Genomic DNA, 20039 nt, shown 5'->3' with positions numbered 1-20039 from the left:
GACTTGAAATAGAAGGTTTAGCTGACAGAGGCAGCTTTAATGGCTGTGCAAAACTCTGTATAAGAAAAACATAACTAAAACTAGAAACAGACTTTGGACAAAACTAGGAAGCCGAGGAGTGCTAGAAACACATAGCTACGAGGGACGACCCGACAACGGCCAGAGGAAAACACAGGGATTAAATGCACAAAAGGATAATGGGTGAATGAGACACAGGAGGAGAGCACAGCCGGGAGTAATCACACACAACGAGACAGGGGGAAGCAAAACTGAACACGCTACACACAAGACAGGGAACTATCAAAGTAAAACAGGAAACATGACACACAGACTGAGACGTGGACTCGACACTGGAACCGGGGAAGAACAGACATGAAAACATAACTTGACTAGATGTGACACAAAGGACAGAGGCGAGGCACAGAGACAGAAACCAAGAGACTAGAAACTTTAAATGACAATGAAATCAAAAAATATTAATAATTCAAAGACGCAAAACACAGACCCAGGACCATGACAGCAAGCCAGCTATTTAGCACTTACCTTTTCTTTAATGATGAACAACTTCTTGTTCTTCACCTCCCACACAGGTGATCTACTCTGAAAGCTTTTTGTTTCCTTGCTGCAGTGTAACTGCTTTGAAGTGAGGGGTTCTCTACAAGCTACATGTCACCGAGCTGGAGCTCTGGAAAGACATCGTCGCTTTCAGTGACATGAATAGTGGGTGCTCCACTACTGTGTGCACATATTAGTGAAGGGTTCTCCCATTCCACCTTAACTATGAAACCTGACTTTAGTTCAGACTAATGCGTACTTCAGTGACCTGTAGCAATCAGCTGGTAGAGATGCGACCTTACCAAATGAGTTGTAGCTGTCCCTTGTTACTGTCAGAGTAATGAAAACCTGACCGCAGCCAAAATAATTCGCGACATAGTTTCACACATTAAAATGTGCCACCACAAACTGTGACTGTCTGTAGTGTATTTCACAAAGACAGTCTGTCCAAAACCAGAATAGTTTGGTGTAAAGGTCACAGATTTACCAGTTTGGTTTTCAGTAAGTTAGACAGTCATGCGTGTTCTTTGTTTTATGAAAAGTCCTTATACACACTGCATTCTTTTGTTGTTTTCCCTTTAATCTTTATGAGAATTCTACTGTTCTTTTTAGTTTCCTTTCAAATGAATTAGTTCCTTTACATGTTGCTGTGCAGTTTTTTTACTGGGATCCTTAGGATGCTCCCTTGTTTTACAGCGCTCTACTGTCCCCTGCAGGTAAACCATCAACACTACACTGGATCCTGCTGTAATCTGCAGCGCTGTGGTTCACTAGTCTATATGAAGTTTTCTGTTTGTGTTCATGAGCCTCTTCTTGCCTGCTTCTCTAACTTACCTTTGCAGTTTCATTGCACTGCAGTGTTGAAAACAGTAAACCCAACAACCCCCTCCTGTTGAATTAGCATGACCAAACTGCTGTTAAACATGTTTTTTTTCTCTAAGATTTACACAAAGTTTATAGAAAAATGCTGAAATAAACCTTCATGCTGTGAGTGTGGCTCTCCATCACACGCCATAACTTTTAGTGTCTTTAGTCCATGTTCACACATCACATCACGCATGACCTGATAGTTCCTGAGTAAGGACTCTTGGCTTCACATGAGTGTGTTGGTCTTCTCACCTTTAGTGACTTTCTCTGGGTTGATGGAGAAAAAACATCTTGGCAAACAGAGAAGGGCACAATGACTATATTAATTTTATTGATAAGAACTTCACATCAATAATAGTATATAGTATATAAACAACAATAATTCATTATTGCAATTATTATTGTAAAGCTACAGTTACCAACTTGGCTCGACACTGGCAAAAATAGACACAGCTTAGCTTGCTCAGTTTATTTAACAAAGAACTCAATAAAGATGGCCTGACACATGTACAACACACTGTAAGAAGACGCCTGTAACAAACAACACTACAGAGTTTGGCAAGCAGCCTCCCAGAGAGTGAGTGAAGACCAGAGAGACTGCAGGATCTAGCTTTATACTCTGGTCACTTCCTTTTACTTATCCAAGAGCTTTTTTTCTTCATGTCACAAACCACCATCCAGACCATCTCCCTTCTCATGCGTGGACTTGGCTGTGTTCTCCTCTCCAGTAACTGCAACAGTTCCTGGAAAAACTTGTTCTGCCCTCGCTGCACAAGGACTGCCGCAGGACAAGGTTGTGGCAAGGCACCAACTGATGAGGAGTATACCCTACAAGCAAACAAACACACAAAGGGTTCAATTTATGGAACTTCTAGTATGTTTGCAATACTTGACTTACATCTCAGTTTCCAGGCAGTGATGGCTTTTGAACTGGCCTCAAAGTGCAGATCAGATTCCTCACTGAGCTAAAAATCATCATTTGTCTCGGCCCCAACTGACTGTAAGGTTTCTTCAAGAATATCCTTCGTCATGTATGGAAAGACAAGCAGGACCTGATGATTGCAGTTCGTACAGATATTGGTTCAAAGTCAGAGGAAAAAAGATAAAAGTAATTTTACATTTAGTCAAGTAACCCCATGAATATATATATATAAGAGACATTTCTGCTTTCAGAGTGTAACATGAGTAATTTACACCTTTTATTTCTGCGTATGTGAAAGGAAAAGGATACAATTATAATATTTTCTTTTGAATCTTTTTAGTATGCACACGTGCATTTTAACATGGTTTCCCCTCCACGGTGGCTACATCAAAATGCTTATTCTGACAACACACTGTGTTTAAGAGGAGGGACTCGATGGCTTCGTTATACTTACTGTGATAAAGTATATGGACAATGGACAAGTCAGTCATGTTGAGACATTTTAACCTTGTACTGTGCTTTGTCACTGAGTACACATATAAATATCAGTAAATAACTGTAGAAAGACTTCCATTTGACTCGTAACATTTAATGTTATAAAAATATATATATTTTATTGTTTAATTAATCTTAAAATGTTAGTCTGCCAAATGTGCGGCAATTTAATTTATTTATTCTCTTTAGCTGATAGTTTGTGGGGCCCAGGTAGACCGTATAACTGCATCTCTACCAGTTTCTCCGCACTCCAGCGTCTTCTGTTCCATGTGAAGGGATTTTCCTTAATGCAGGAGAAATTATCGCCACAAAAAGGAGAAGGTTCGGCCATCGCACAGTGGAAGAAATTCTCTTCTTAAATAAAAATGAAAAAGGGTTACCTTAAATGCATCATGTTTTTAATTTGCAAGTTCATAACCCCCAGGTCAAAGATATGTATAGGAAAATTTCCCTAATATAATATTATTTATAAATATACCTGTCTAGCGATTAATTGCATAAGTGCATGGAGGCAGGACCTCACAGCAGAAGCATACTCCATAATGTGTTGTACATTATTATATGTATATTATATGTAACGTGGTATTTTTCAATTATTGTATTTACCATCAAGAAGTCACAAGCAAAGAAAGACCACACCATAGTGCATGTTCAAACAAGGAAAGTTTACTGGTCAAAATTATTTATTACACAAATAAACCACATTTTTTTAACCCCAAAAAATACACGTTAGAAGCAACACAACGGCGGCCCAATATCAGACAGGATTCCACTCAGTAGAGTGAGCAATCATAATGAAGCGGTTGGTTTTATTTTGTGGATTCAAGCTGCTCTTCACCACAGGATGTCACCAGAGAGGACTGTGTTGAAAAGCTTCGAGTAATGAACCGTTTTTCAATACAAGCTTCAGTGCTTCAGAAAGCTTCATTTGGCCATCACTATTTATCGGGTTTTTATTTCCTGATGTTCGTACGTGTCATTCCTGTTCCAGTCGCCAATTCTGAATTATAACTAACATAAAAAACATGTCTAAGGAGGAGAGAGAGCAAATAAATCCAAGAGCACCTGGCTGCAGCCACTGGGGAGCGCCATATTGCAACCTCCACAGTAACCGGAAACATGTAACTTCAGTTAAATCGACTTTGACAGCGAAAACTAAATAGACCCTGTGCATGAGAAAACGGTAACTTCCTGGTTTGAGACCGGATGTAGGGTTGTACATTTCCAGTAGCTTTACTTTGCGGTCAGTCGCTACTGCGAAGATATCCTCCAAAATCATGTCCAAAACTCGATAACGGAAAGATGGCGTTAAGTTACAAAGAGCAGAAGGTGGGAACACTCACCGCTGTTGTGTCACAAAAAATCTAATGATCAACTTTGACGTTTAAAGCGTTTAGATCGATCAGTTGTTTACATCACTCAACACAAGCAGAACTGCATCACTGCAGCAGAAGAGACATCGTCCACATGCAGAAGCACATCTCTGTATAGTGACTGGTCTCATGATTTAAACAGGCAAATGTTCAGCATTCAAACTACAGGTGAAGAACAGTCAAACCAGATGTTTCCCCCGTTATGTCGAGATCAGCTAGTCAAGTACACACCTACACAGCATGTTAACAAACCGTGAAAAAAGCCACACAAAAAATGAACGATTGCTGGTAACGGTTTCTATACATTAGTATGTACGAAGGGTATGTTGTGACTTACCTTCAAAATTACAGCGGTCCCTCGCTATAACGCGGTTCACCTTTCACCTCGCTGTTTCACGGGTTGTTTAGTGCAAGTTTGCATGCCTTTTTTTTTACGTCACATTGTGTCCTGCATCCTGATCGCTGCAGACGATCTCTTCCGTGACGTCTCTCCTGTACAGTACAGAATCGCTGCATCGATCGCTAGCAATGTGACTCTGAAGTGCAGTGCTGTATGTTTGTACGTTTTTTCCCCAACAAACACAACAATGTCGACGAAACGTTTTGCACCGTCAAAAAATAAAACTGGCTACTTGATTTCACATATCACTGGTTATTTTTGGAAAATAACACCCGTGATAAACGTGGGACCGCTGTTTACAAATACTGAGAAATATAGAATTTGAATCCTTTCTCTTTTTTGCTAACCCAGCCAACATGTATATATGGGCCCCACCTGGTTTTTGCTTGGGCTGGATGGGTACCATGTGGGCATGGGCTCAAACTGGGCTTTTTGTATGGGGCCTACTTGGGTTTTTCACATTAAACACATTAAACCACATTAAATCAATTTTTTTTTTAGTACTGATGACACAGGTGGGGCCCACCTGGTCAAACTATATGGGTCGCACATGGGCAAATGCAAGTCAGACCCTGAAAACATGTCTATGTGGGCCCCAAATGGGTTATGTTAAATTAATATGGGCATATATTTTACATGGGCTCAAGATTGTTTAGTATATATGGGACCCACTTGGGTTTCTAACATTAAATCCATATGGGTGGGCATCCAATGTAGGTCCTAGTTGGGTCAGTGATGGTAAATGTGTACATTGGTTCAAAATGGTAGCACATGCTTATGTGAGGATTCTTCTTCTGTGAAGAGCCAGAGAAAGTGTTATTTGAATAAAGGAGGATTTATTCCAAACAAGCCCATCACAGATTGCACACAACCCAGGGAGTTCTGAAAGTCAAATTGTAAAAAGAATCTCAAAAGAAAGTATCAACATAACTCTCTTTTATAACCTGCAGACGGCACCCATGGGGTACCAATCTCTAACAAATCACCCTAACTTTAACATATTTGGCACAACCTCAGTCTATCACTTTTGCTACCCTTACGTACAGTCAGATGTTCTTTACCCTTCATTTTTGACCCTCTCAGTATTTAGCCTTGGCTAGCAAATGTACTCAAAGTCCACGTTGAGACCTCAAGATGTTATGTGTTATCAGACACTACAACCCAGCTGTCAAGTGAGACCATAGGAACTTTGATGTTTTTGAACATTTAATGTTACTCAAAACACTCTGCACACTATTCCAAATAACTGTGTGAATGTGTGTGTGAATGGGTGGATGACTGGATGTGTAAAGCGCTTTGGGGTCCTTAGGGACTAGTAAAGCGCTATATAAATACAGGCCATAACTGGTTTGAAACTGGTTACTTCTTAATTTTAGATTTCATTTTAAGTACTTAATGTGAACTTTCAGCGCTCTGCATGGTAGGCTGCATGGTGAGGCTCAGGTAAGACAAAATAAGGACTTCATGATTCTTCTTAGGTAAATTCACTTGTCACAGCGGCAATAATAAGTGATTAAAACGGACACAAGAGTAGAAAAAAGAAAAGCAAAAAATACAAATAAAAACCTAAGATAAAAGTGAATTACACAGACAAAATCCAGATTTGGCATTTGCAAATTAAGGATTAGACTATTTACTTGAGCAAACATGCAGTTGAGGATTTTTAGTAGATCAGACACACTCTACTGTATTAGAGAAAATACAGTTAGCTACATGGAAGATGGAAGTTTTGGTTAATCCGATCCAGTAAAGCTCCTGAAGTATAATACCGATCTGTTAAAATGTTACTCTTCAAACTTGTGCCCTCAAATTACATAACCAGAAATAATTTACATTTTCTTTGAACTAGTGGAGAGGAGAGGGAATGGGGTCTTTCAAGCAGTCACACTTCAACTGTGAAACTCCCTTGTCCTTAGTGACACTATTGAATCTTTTCAAAAGCACTCTAATGTTAGAAGAGCTTTTAGGTAAACTGTTATTATTATTCTTATCATTATTATATATTTTATTAATTACACTTTTATTATGATGTTGATTTGGGTGACAATTATTTGACAAATATTATATATGAATTTTTTAAACATATTAACCATCCCTATGCTTAAAAAACTTTGAAAAATAAAATTGTTCTTATAAACTTGTGCATTGTTTGACTTTTAAAATGTTGTATCAGGTGTAAAATGACTTTTTAAATAAAGTTGTTTTTAATGTGAGCAGCTCCTATTGGCTCGTTTAAAAAGAGGGAGGAGCAGATTGCACCGCCTAGCGTCTAGTCTTCGCGGTCTTTCGTCAGTTGCGGCCTTTTCTCTCCCTGGTGTTTGAGAACGTGGAGGACAAAAGGATACCAAAGAATGGAAAACTATGACAAAGGTAAATACTGAAAGTTTGATACGTTTTCATCAGTGGTTATTTTAGTAACTTTCTATAGTCGTCCTAAACGGTATAAGGGGGAGAAGCATAACATCTTTAGCTAGCAGGTAGAACTGGGTTAATTTACTGTCATTGTCTTTGGCAAACATGATTTAAAGTTAATTACAAAACTCTTACTGCCTATATTCTACTCAATAAAGTTCATCTTATCTTATTCTGTTTTCATTGCGCCATTCTCTCTATACAGTTTTTGAATTTACACACTATAACGTACACGGCAGTTTTTTCTGTGCTTCTGCAACCTTTTCTTAGGTTTTCCTATAAGGTTTTTGTAATTAATAAAAAAATATATATTATTTTTTTGCTTTAGTGGATTCCCACTCAGGTAACTCGGCCATTATGCACTACCCAGTAAACAAAATGGCTGAACAGTATCTTAAATGTTTGAACATGAGTTAGTCGTACCATGTCACGTAATATTCATGTGCAGTGTAGCAAGCTCACCTTATAGGGGTGTAAAACATGAGGCGTATGAGGTGATTGTTTCAATTACAGGATTTTTTTTTTATTTTGATTTTGATTTGATTTTATTGATTAGCATTCAAATTCAAATCTCAGTGAAAACAGTGAAAAAAAAAACAGTGAAAACAGAACAAAAATCTACCATAAAGAAAGAAAGCATGAGACAAGGCTAATCAAAAGGTATTGGCTGAAGCATTTGCTTATTACGCCAACCCTTTTCACAAAATATCTTTTTGTATGCAGCTCCTGTACACAGGGCTTGAAGAAAATAATAAAACAAAGCAAAAACCAAACAAACAAACAAAAAAAAAACAAAGAAAAAAAAACTTTCCACCTTAGATAAGTAACTACATCAAAGCAAAAGAATCAAGAGGTTGTTTTTTTTTCTCTCCTTTTTGCTCTTTTCATTCTTGATTTATATATTTTTCTAATACTCTATTTTTAAACATGTTTTTAAACAAGGAAAATGAACTCCACCTTTTTAAATCACTGTCATAACTATTCCACAGGTTATCTCCTCTAACAGAAACACATCTCTGCTTTATATTTGTCCTTATCTTGTTTTTTTTAAAGAAATCTGTCCCCTTAAGTCATATTGACTCTCTCTGACTTTGAACAGCTTCTGAGTACTGCGGCAAAGCAAGTTATTTTGTGCTTTATACATTATCTGTGCCATTTTATATTCAACTAAATCATAAAATTTCAGGGTATTCCGATTAATAAACAAAATGTTAGTTGGTTCTATATAGTTTGATTGGTTTATAATTCTTATAGCTTTTTTTTGTAACTTAAAAATATGAAGAGTGTTCGTTTTATATGCATTAGCCCATATCTCCAGACAGTAAGTCATATATGGAAGCAACAGAGTACAATAAAGTGTGTATAATGTTTTTTTGTTCAGGACATGCTTTGTTTTATAGAGAATAGCAATGGTTTTTGACATTTTTGTTTTCACGTGGTTTATATGAGACTTCCAACTCAGCTTATCATCAATTATCACTCCAAGAAATTTATTTTCGTACACTCTTTCAATTTCAATTCCATTAACCCTGATTTTAGATACATTTTTCATTTGTCTAGTGCCAAAAATAATCAATTTTGTTTTCTTTATATTTAATGATAACTTATTTACATCAAACCAGTTTTTTAATATATTTAACTCCTTTTCCACTGTAGTCAGAAGCTGTTCTAAGTTTTTACCTGAGCAGTACAGAGTGGTATCATCAGCAAACAATACACATTTTAACAGTTTGGAAACACTACATATGTCATTTAGATATAATATAAATAATTTAGGGCCCAGCACAGGAGTAGATGCCTGCAGCTGAAACGGTTTTCTGATCTGAACGTGAACCTACTGGACACGTTTACAGTAACTGCCATCTCCTTACAAATGTTTATTGGATTAACCACACTTATACAGACTGTATATAACAACTAACTCTAAAATGTTCATTTGCAGAGAAAATACACAGGCAGACTATGCTTACAGGATATGATGTGACAACACTAATGAAATATTGATGTGTCATATTTGTTCAGGATGTTTTTCTCATAGGCAAAAATATTAAAATCATGATGAACAGCGGTGGTGATTCCTGTGACTTCGTATATATAATTTGGAATTTTTTACAAATACATGATATCATTTCATTCAGTTCAAAGGTTTATTTGCATGACGCACAAACAGACACAATTGAAAGGTACAAATGTGCATGAAACGAATTCAAACGTGGTGCAGATGTGTGTCACAGGTTGATCTGGCTGTAGGCTGTGGCACTTGGCCAGAGGTGGCGCTGGTTGATTCGAGTCCATGTTAGTGCACAAAGTAAACTGCTCGCTTTAGTTGTGAAGCAAAAACGCTGAAATCGGAGAAATAAACCGTGCGAGGGGAACGATAACGACGACAAGAGTCTCACGATCGTTTACTCTTGCTGTCCCGTGAACAACAACGGCGTGGTGTTAACTGTTTGCTGTTTTCGCGATCGCGTCGCGCATGAGGATATCACGCAGGTAAACTCGCCACATTTTTAAACATTTTGTTGTTCAACAGCATCAAGACTGACGGAGTGTGTTTGAGACAACCTCACAAGTGTCACAGATGACACATTTTGTGTTTATTTGCTGGTTTGTCGGTAGCAGCTCCTAAAACGCAAGTCTGCCACACATCTGTTCGAGTTGTGCATTTCCAACAAGCTGCAGCTTCACTGTGTGTGAATGGACCTTTGAAAAGACTGCCTAAGTTGGACATTTGCCCCTTTTGGAGCAAAATGGCAAGATGAGACAGTGGATACAGTTAGACAGATGGTGGTGGTCTGGTAAGGAAGATGGGAGAAGCAGACAACTCTACAGGAAGAGTCGTTTGTCTCCTCGAGGACTCTGGGAGGTAGCAAGGGAGTGTGAAGCTCAAGGTGTGAAACAGCTGTGTCCTGCCTTTTGTTCCTGGAGAAGGTTTTTAACTGAGAGCCATGCTGGGCTCAGGGAGACTCTGCTGACCATCTGTCCCACGATCATGCAGGCTCTACCAAGCTTGGTTGTCTGTTCTTTGTGTTTTGATTAAAGAATGTTAGCTACTGCTCACCGCTCGTCTGCAGGCTTTATTTAATGGAAAACTTCCACAACAAACTGCAATGAGCAGAGGCAAATAAAGCAATGATAAGTTCTTAAAGGTTATGGGACTTTTGTAGCCCTGAACTTTAGAAATTGTCAAATTCAGTTAAACTGCTTAAAAATGGCCTTCTCCTGTATGTTCTGATTGAATATACAACAGAGGCTATCCATCCATCCATCTTCATCCGCTTTGTCCGGGGCCGGGTCGCGGGGACAGCAGCCTAAGCAAAGAGGCCCAGACCTCCCTCTCCCCAGCCACCTCCTCCAGCTTATCCGGGGGAATACCAAGGCGTTCCCAGGCCAGCCGAGAGATATAATCTCTCCAGCGTGTCCTGGGTCTGCCCCGGGGCCTCCTCCCGGTGGGACATGCCTGGAACACCTCACCCAGGAGGCGCCCAGGGGGCATCCTTGTCAGATGCCCGAACCACCTCAGCTGGCTCCTTTCGATGTGGAGCAGCAGCTGCTCTACAACAGAGGCTATCGTCCAACAAATGGGAATAGGAATACATTTCACTGCAAATAGTTTGGTTTATTCATTTTATCTCTAGAAAATTGGGCTTTGAGCTTTTCAGCTAATGGCTTTTTGAGAATCAAAGTCAGGCAGCAGTTAGCTGATTTCTGCCTTGTGACTTTCATATTAATCCCATAATTTCTCCCTGCTGAATACAATTGACAAGAGGTTATTCATATTTAAGCTCTAATTTGGCCTTTTTTTCTTCTTCTTCTTTTTGTTTGTGTCCTTTGCCCAAGCAGAGCAGAAATGTCTCCGCTACGCTCCAGATCACATGGGTGGTGCAGGATGCCCGATATCCAGCTCGATCCCCGAGTAAACTAAAAAAAAATAAGTGACCTGTAACCAATACATGTAACAAAGAAACTTTTTTTAATATAAGAAATTACTTTGTTATTGATACAGATGTCTTGTCATTTTTTTATTACATAATGCTAGATGCTTGATATTATAGGGATATTATTGTAGACATGACAAATTGTAAGACTATGTCCAGCATATAATGGGTTTCCTATTTGTGGATCATACACAATTTTCTTTTAGGTTTAAATATTGCTGGTAATTTGCAGCGGTTTTGTATTAATACAAATACCTGTTAAGTACTGATTTTTAATCATTACTTTATTGTTGTTTCAATAGTAACCAAGGGTGCAAAAGTGATGAAAAATCAACATCAGAGTTAGCCAGTGATTCAATATCAGAATCTGACATTGTTTCAACATTAACAGTGTTTGAAATTTTGACGTTGAATCAATGTCAGCGTTCAACATTGATTCAATATCAAAACCTTATGTTGTTTCAATATTAAAAAAGGGTGCAAGAGTGACGTTAGGTCAACGTCAGATCTCAACGTTGATTCTATGACATCGCCTGATATTGACTAAACATTGTTTCAATGTCTCCTTGCTATCTGGGAAGCGTTCTCGGCTGTTTCAATGTGGATGCACAACTCTGTGAAAACGATTGAAAATGCTAGTGTGGACGCGGAGCATTTTCAGATGAAAACACCGTTTTTAGATCTATCTGGGCTAGTGTGGACGTAGCCAGAGACACTTTGGACGCTCATTCCCCCACCGCTCCCTCTCCCACCACCACAGAGCCATCACCACCATCAAACACTTCACCCACAACACCCCCCTTCTTACCCCACACCAATGAGGATTTCACACCACCTTCTCCCACTACACCCCTTCATATTCATGAAGCAGATGTGAGAAAGCAGTTTAAGAGCCTAAACGCCCAGAAAGCTCCCGGCCCAGCCGGTGTGTCTCCTGCCACTCTCAGACTCTCCTCACTGCAGGCATGTCATGTGCCTGCCTGCTTCAAGTCCTCCACCATAGTCCCTGTTCCCAAGACCCTCACGGCGCCCCTCCTGGACCCCCTGCAGTTTGCATACAGAGCCAACGGGTCTGTAGATGATGCTATCAGCAAGGCTCTACACTTCATCCTGAAGCATCTGGATTCCCCAGGAACCTACACCAGGATCCTGTTTGTGGACTTCAGCTCTGCCTTCAACACCATCCTTCCAGACCATCTCCGAGGCAAGCTTTCCCAGATGAATGTGCCTGATCCCATCTGCCGGTGGATCACTGACTTCCTGACAGACAGGAAGCAGCACGTGAGGCTGGGAAAGAATGTCTCGGACTCCCGGACCATCAGCACTGGCTCCCCTCAGGGCTTTGTTCTTTCTCCTCTGCTCTTCTCCCTGTACACCAACTGCTGCACCTCCACCCACCAGTCTGTCAAGCTAATCAAGTTTGCAGATGACACCACCGTTATTGGACTCATCTCGGACGGGGATGAGTCTGCCTACAGGAGGGAGGTTGAACGTCTGGTGTCCTGGTGCAGCCACAACAACCTGGTGCTGAATGCCCAGAAGACAGTGGAGATTATTGTGGACTTCAGGAAGCACACAGCCCCACTCCCCCCATCATCCTGACTGACACCCCCATCACCTCTGTGGACTCATTCCGCTTCCTGGGTACCACCATCACCCAGGACCTGAAGTGGGAGCCCACCATCACCTCCGTCATTAAGAAAGCCCAGCAGAGGATGTACTTCCTGAGGCAGCTGAAGAAATTCAACCTGCCAACACGGACGATGATGCAATTCTACACTGCAATCATCGAGTCCATCCTCACCTCCTCCATCACCGTGTGGTACGCTGGAGCCACTATCAGGGACAAACAGAGACTGCAGCGTGTTGTGCGCTCTGCTGAGAAGGTGATTGTGTCACGCTCCACCTCAGTGTGAGACGGTTGAGGACACCAGAGAGAGTCAGGTGCATCTTCACACAGCAGCCACTCTGGGCCTACAAAGTGGGGCCCAGAGTGGGGGGGCTCCTCCCCATTCCACCAATATAGCAATTTAAAATAGAGGTGGCCCACCCTTTACCAATGGGAAAAACCTCTGATAAATAAAGTTATTTCAGAAAGTGAGGATCTCACTTTGACCACTGAGATAGTGGAGAAGGCCAGCTTTAACGTGATCCATGTGAAACAGCTGCTTCACAGGGATCTGAGGAAGCTCTTTACAAACTTCCAAAAAGTCTTTGCAGTTTTGGTTCTCCTGGTTGTAAAGGCACTGTGACTAAAAAAGACAAGTGCACATTTGGGTAAATTGTGCTGTGATCACATATTGTGAAATAAATAGATAAGGATAAAACTGAAATGAAACTTCTGCTGTACTTCTTACTAATGAGTCATCTCATGGGCAGTGTGCAGTCACACAAAATAACTTCAATTTCACCATAACCGTCACTGGAAAAAAGGCAGTTTGGAAATTTAGATGACATTGCAATTTTTGTACATTACTAGAAAATCAGTGCTATGAGAGTGACTTTAGGATCACAACCTGATTTAAAACAGAATCTATCTTAAAAGTAAGATATTAAGAGAAAATGGTAAATGAGATCACAGAATGGCCAAAAACTTTACTTTAAATGAGATCTTCTTGTTTCATTGGAACAGTAAAGTACCTTAACTAACACTAAGTGCACCTATGTAAGAACAAGTATCACTGCTGTGGAGTTTTTCATGTTTTACATACAGAATCAGGGCTGCTAGTGTCATGAGCTGCAATGGCAGACCGTGGAGTTGTGGAAAACCCAAAATGTAGGACTCTGATAATGCAGGACAGTGGATTTACAGAAAGTGGAAAACACACAACTATGTACAATCCCAGCCTTGTGCCCCCATGGTAATTCTCCCAGAATTACACTCCAATTTCCAACCCGTGGCTCTGCTCCCATGAAACATATTCCGCTCCCGATTCCTAGTGAACACAAAAAACACAAAATGGTGACTAGGCAATCTCTTCCAAATTGAGGTTTTTTAAATATATCTGTCACGGTTGTAGTGGCGAGTTTGACTCTAGGATCCAATGACTGGAGCGCAGCCACGCTCTTAAACAGGACACTCTTAATGAGGCCATCAGCAGCAGCTGGTGACGGCTGACGAGATGTGGCAACGTCAAGCGCGGGAACACTTCCGGGAATAATCCCTTGGCGACCCAACACATCCGGAAGTGCGAACATAAATATCAGACGTAGGTAGACAGGAAGACAAAGGAGAGAGATCAACCAAAACACTGCACATGGAAAAATACACATAAATGTAGAAAAACACAAACCCATGACAACTAGTCTCCTGCTGGCATTTTCTTATTGGTGACTTAGCACCTCAAAGTTTAGCAGCAAACACTGCATTTCCTTTTTCCATCAAACATTTCTTTAGCATCCGTGTTTATCAGTGACATATGGGACTAATATTTATTCAATAACCACAAAGTACAAATATTTTATTTATCAAAGATACATGATTACACATTCATACAATGAACAACGTTGTAGACATTGCATGGTCGTTGGGGCGATTGTGGTTCAGGGGGTTGGGATGCTCATCTTGTAATCGGAAGGTTACCGGTTCGATCCCCTGCTTTGTCTGTCTTGGTCGTTGTGTGCTTGGGCAAGACACTTTACCTACTGGTGATGGCCAGAGGGGCCGATGGCAGCCTCGCTTCTGTCAGTCTGCCCCAGGGCAGCTGTGACTACAACTGTAGCTGCTTCCACCGGTGTGTGAATGTGAGAGTGAATGAATAGTGGCATTGTAAAACCCTTTGAGGATCTCGGAAAGCGCTATATAAATGCAATCCATTATTATTATTCTGTAAAAATTACACAGTGTAAGATAAACATTATAACATACAAATAAAAGTTTAATCAATTCATGTTCTTTGATGATCACATTACACGTGTCACATTTTTGAAGCATCATATACGTAGAAAAGTGTTCACAAAGACGTTTTAGAGCTTACACACCTTTACATTTCCAGTGTCACGCAGAGAGGTGTGGTGAGGAAAACATCAGACATCACTCTGTCTTAACTTTACTTTATTGTCTCTTGCCATTGTCATTATCTCTTGCACATACAGCACATACAGACAGCAACTTCTCAAAATGGCCCCCTATCCATTTCCTGCCCGCTTTATATACTCTAAAGACCACGCCTTCTCAATTCAGACTGGCCTATAAAAGAGCTGCAACTGAGGCAGGCCTCCACTCTACTGGGGAAACAAGATGGCCACCACGGACGTAACCTGTGGAACACTTTGGCTGTGTCCCAATTAAGAGACCGCACGCTTGAAGTACGCATTTTGACTGCGATTACGTCAGCGCCACGCGACGACTGCTGTCCCAAATCGAAGTGTACTTCAAATGCACCGTCGATTCCACCAAATACCAAGCGTGGTCCGGTGGGTGTGGATAATTTTGTACTAACTTGGTTCTAAAGCCTTCACTTTAAAATATACGATACAATAGTCGACCTTAATCTTACAGAGAATGTGATGATTTGTGGATAATTAAAGTCAGTCATATATCCACAAACACAACAAGCTGAAAGTCAGTGATGCTGCTCGGTTTGCAGTCCTGAACATCACGGCACAAGCAGGATTCACTGCACTGTTAATGTTAGCTATGTTATATTGCTGCCTCTGTTCGGTGGTGTCGAGCCAAACGGACTTTAACGTGTGTTTGAACGAGCTGACGGTTCACTCGTTAAGCTGAAAGAAAGATGCTTTAATCACAGCAGTCACACATGTGTCCACTGCACCATCTGGAACTCTTCTTGTTTACACTCGTAATAACACAAACACTAAATCCTCCTTCTCTGGTGCTGTTGTGTAGCAGTGTGTACACCTGAGACTGTCACCTGTCTGTCTGTCCTGCACTCTCTCTGTTTCTTTCTCTCTGATTGTGGAATAAAAGTATGAACATGTGTTTATAAGTTACACTTGTGTTTGAATCCTGCAGCTTATCACACATTTGATTTCCATGTGTGACACTGTTTATATGCTTTATATATTCTGAGCTAAGTTGATCTATAGTGTTACATCATATTCTATAAGGATGTTATGTGTTTGTAGACTTTCTCCCCAGTTTGACCCATTTAGCAGAAGTCAGCCTGTTTAAGGCTCTGATATCTATTCTGTATGACTTACAGCAGTTATGACATGGTCTGATTTTCTCACCCAATAAAGGAATATTTCATATATCAGTCTACTCTTCATTCTATCAGACACAGTTATCACAGCTCGTACATTTGCTTTTTACACATATATGTAAGCATTGAGCCAAATTTAGTAATGCCAACATAGTCCAAAAAAGGCCTAGATGGACAAGTTCGGGGGGCCGACCCGGAGGCCGACAGCGCCGGAGGCCAAAACAGTACGGTTCCGGAGGCCGACCATGCGAATGGCAGCGGGGCAGGTCCGGAGGCCGGCCACGCGGAAGGCAGTGGCGGCGTTCAGGAGGGCGTCCACAGTAGCGAAGATGCCCAACAAGCGGCCTGGCAGATGACCGACGATGTGGAGGTGGGCTGCGTTGCCCCCGCAGCACCAGGCGAGGCAGAGGCTGGACCAGACAAGGCTGAAGCAGAGGCTGGGCCAGCCGGAGGCGAAGCCAAAGCTGAACCAGGCGAAGCTGATGAGGATGCTGGACCAGGCGAAGCTGATGAGGATGCTGGACCATGCGACGGTGCTGAGAATGCTGAAGCTGGACCAGGCGACGGCGCTGAGGATGCTGAAGCTGGACCAGGCGACGGCGCTGAGGATGCTGAAGCTGGACCAGGCGACGGCGTGGGTGAAGCTGAAGCTGGACCAGGCGACACTGAGGATGCTGAAGCTGGACCAGGCGACGGCGTGGGTGAAGCTGAAGCTGGACCAGGCGACACTGAGGATGCTGAAGCTGGACCAGGCGACGGCGTGGGTGAAGCTGAAGCTGATGAGGAGGCTGCTGCGGGCGAGGATGATGAGACTGCAGCTGGCGAGGATGATGAGGCTGCAGCTGGCAACTGGACGGGCTCCTCGGGCCCTCCAGCTGACGAGGCAGGAAGCTGGCTAGGTTCTCCTGAACCTCCAGCTGACGAGTCTTGGGGCTGGACGGGCTCCTCGGGCCCTCCAGCTGACGAGGCAGGAAGCTGGACGGGCTCCTCGGGCCCGCCAGCTGACGAGGCAGGAAGCTGGACGGGCCCCTCGGGCCCCCCAGCGAAAACAGTCTCAGAACCAGTGGGCACTGGAGCCCCTGGCATACGCAGGGACAGTCTCAGAACCAGCAGGTGCGGGGACCTCTGGCAGGGACAGAACAGAGCCAGCAGGCACAGTGGCCCCTGGCAAACACATAGCAGACTGCAGCTGCCCAGAGCATTGACTCTGCTCAGGCAGTGACAGCTGGGTGCACTCCTCAGCTGGGTTCCTAGCCTCCACGGGTCCAGAGTGGGCTGAGGGCTGAAACTCAGCCTCTGGGGAGGCCCTGGAGTGCGTCACAGTCTCTGAACTGGCCAGCTTTGTAGGAATGATTACATTATCATGAGGTTTGTCTCTCTGCTTAGAGCAAACGGATGAAACACAGTTCCTTTCAGATTGATTTGACTGAGCTTGTTGTACCGGAGTAGCAAGTGACACAGGATGCAGGGCTAGTGGCTGCTGAACAGGAGGCTGAACTGAGGGTGACTGAAACAATGGTTGGGATGACGACGGTGGTGGAATTGGAGACTGAGCTTGAGGCCGGGCGGCTACCTGAGCTTGAGGCCGGGCGGCTAACTGAGCTTCAGGTTGCAGTTCAAAAGAATAAACAGTCCTGGTATTATCAGAGCTGGTGTTAATTGTCTCTGGGATATATGCCACAGTTTTAGCAGACCCTGGGTTAGCTGACATGGGTTTAACAGGTTCAGAAGAAACAGAAGAACAACAGCCCTTTGCTTTCACTGAAGTCTTCGTACTGTCACGGCTGCCGAGGCGAGCCGTGTGGAGTTGGAAGAAGGACCCAAGATGCAGGCAGTGGATGAAATGCTAGTGAGGTTTATTAACAAAAGGTGTAGTGGCAAACAAGCAGTGGGGCATGACAAATAACTGAAGACACCTAAACTGGGAGAACAAAAAATAACAGACCTGGGAGCATACGACAAAGGGGATGAGAAGCAGAGAGACGCAGACGAGGACCAGGACACCGTGGAACACAGGGTACCACAGACGAACCAGCAACAGGCAGGAGAACACACAGGGCTTAAATACACACACCAGTAATCAGGGGATGAGAGACAGGAGGGCAACACAGCTGGGAGGAATCAGAGCTGACGGGACAGGGGAAACGTAAACTGAACACACTCACATATGACACAGACCTTCACAATAAAACAGGAAACTAACAGACAGAGAACCAGACAGGACACTGAACTTGACAGGCGGACTCATAAGTAGACACAATAACACCATGGACAGACAGAGGGAACACAGAGAAGTGGGAGCAGGCAGGCAAAGAGCAGAAACCTAACAAATGGCAAAATCACAACAGAATACATACTCGGAATGAACAAAAGCATAAGGAAACACAAAATACTGAGTCCTCAGACTCAGGACCATGACACTGACATACTGAAGGAACAACATTTGTCTCTTATATAATACATCTATAGATACACTGTCAAAGATACTTGTCTTTGAGTGAAGATTTAAGGTGATAGGACATATAAATAACTGCAACTTGAATCTTTGACCCAGAGTTCAAGCTCACTGCTGTAATATATATATACATATATATATATATATATATATATATATATATATATATAATCATAATAATCTGACAATAAATATAATATTGGCCATATTATATTTACATTACCAAACTTTAGTCTCATGAACAACATTAGCTAATTGTTATTTACTAACTAATCTTAAATGACTGTTCAGCACAGACATGAAGCCCAACAATCATTTTCACAGTCCCGTGGTCTCAGCCTCAGATACTCAACTAATCAAAGTGATGTCATGACAAAGATGAATGACCAACAAAACATTTTTCTCCTTCATTTCTGTCACACAAAGCTGTATGAAACATTTCTCGCGGTTAGTATCATGGTTGCTAGGCAACCTGAGCAGCGCGACGAAGGCCAGACTCACAAGCCTCTCACTTCCGCCCTTCTCGTACTTATAGTATGCACCGTACGTAGTGCGCGTACTTCAAGTGTGCGGTGTCTTAATTGGGACACAGCCTTTGTTACATTAGTACTTCTCAACACACAGTGCCTGTGTTGGACCCTCAGAGAGACATGACTCCATTCTCCTTCTGGCAACTTTATTCTCCTCAGTTCAGGTTTGGAGTGTACAGGCAGCATAGCATATCATCAGCAAAACATCGCTCTCTCACGTCTCAGACCCTCTTTGTTTTTTTTCTGCGCTTACTGATGACATCACACGTCTGAACTCTGACCTCCTGGAGCTAGTGAACTACAAAAATTAACTAGAAATGTGTCCAAAAACAAAACACAATTAAATAAGAATAGTCTTTAAAGATTTTCCCAACAATTCAGAAAAATGTAAATGTTATAACTACTTTTAGAGTGCAACACCTGTACACCGCTTCCAAAACTTTGTGCTTTTCACTATCAGACACAATAACTCAGGATTATGTAAGACCTGCCATCAAATGTGTGTGTGTGTGTGTCGCTTGCTCATAATCATTTGTGTCCACTGCTCTCCTCGGGCGTGATGAATCAGTCCCAAATCCTGTACTGGGGGTAAAACTATCATAGGTGGAAAAACACCTGAATGCGGTGAGGGGACCAGAAACGCTGATCACTGCTGGTACAAAGTGATGCCGGTCAGTAAAACAGTTGCAGAACAGCTTGTTACGAATTCTGTGTTTCTCTAGAGTCTGCAAAGCTGTCTTGTTAATTAAAAAAAAAACTCGTCAGAAGGCTGTTAATTCGGCTCATTGGTCAGATCAAAGCCGCAGTGGCCTGCCTCTCTGAAAACACCTTATTTATGGGTCTGGTTTAACAGACTTTCACACACACAACAGAACACCATGATAAATTATTCTGTTCAAAGATGGTCGCTCATAGTGGACATAGATG

The 20039-nt window shown here is 42.1% G+C and overlaps 1 protein-coding gene across 1 annotated transcript in view; it reads left to right on the top strand.

The window, feature by feature from the left end:
• The first annotated feature begins 6891 nt into the window (after positions 1 to 6891).
• The window catches only part of LOC101472502 (uncharacterized), a 57046-nt gene continuing 43898 nt past the window's right edge, over positions 6892 to 20039 (top strand). The window contains exon 1 of the mRNA XM_004566642.3: positions 6892 to 6982. The gene's annotated coding sequence lies outside the window, so the exon portion shown is untranslated. The remainder of the gene's footprint in view (positions 6983 to 20039) is intronic.

Source organism: Maylandia zebra, linkage group LG2, assembly GCF_041146795.1.
Source record: "Maylandia zebra isolate NMK-2024a linkage group LG2, Mzebra_GT3a, whole genome shotgun sequence".
Lineage (NCBI taxonomy): Eukaryota > Metazoa > Chordata > Actinopteri > Cichliformes > Cichlidae > Maylandia > Maylandia zebra.
The sequence above is the reverse complement of the archived record's forward strand: the minus strand, read 5'-3'. Positions and strand labels throughout refer to the sequence as shown.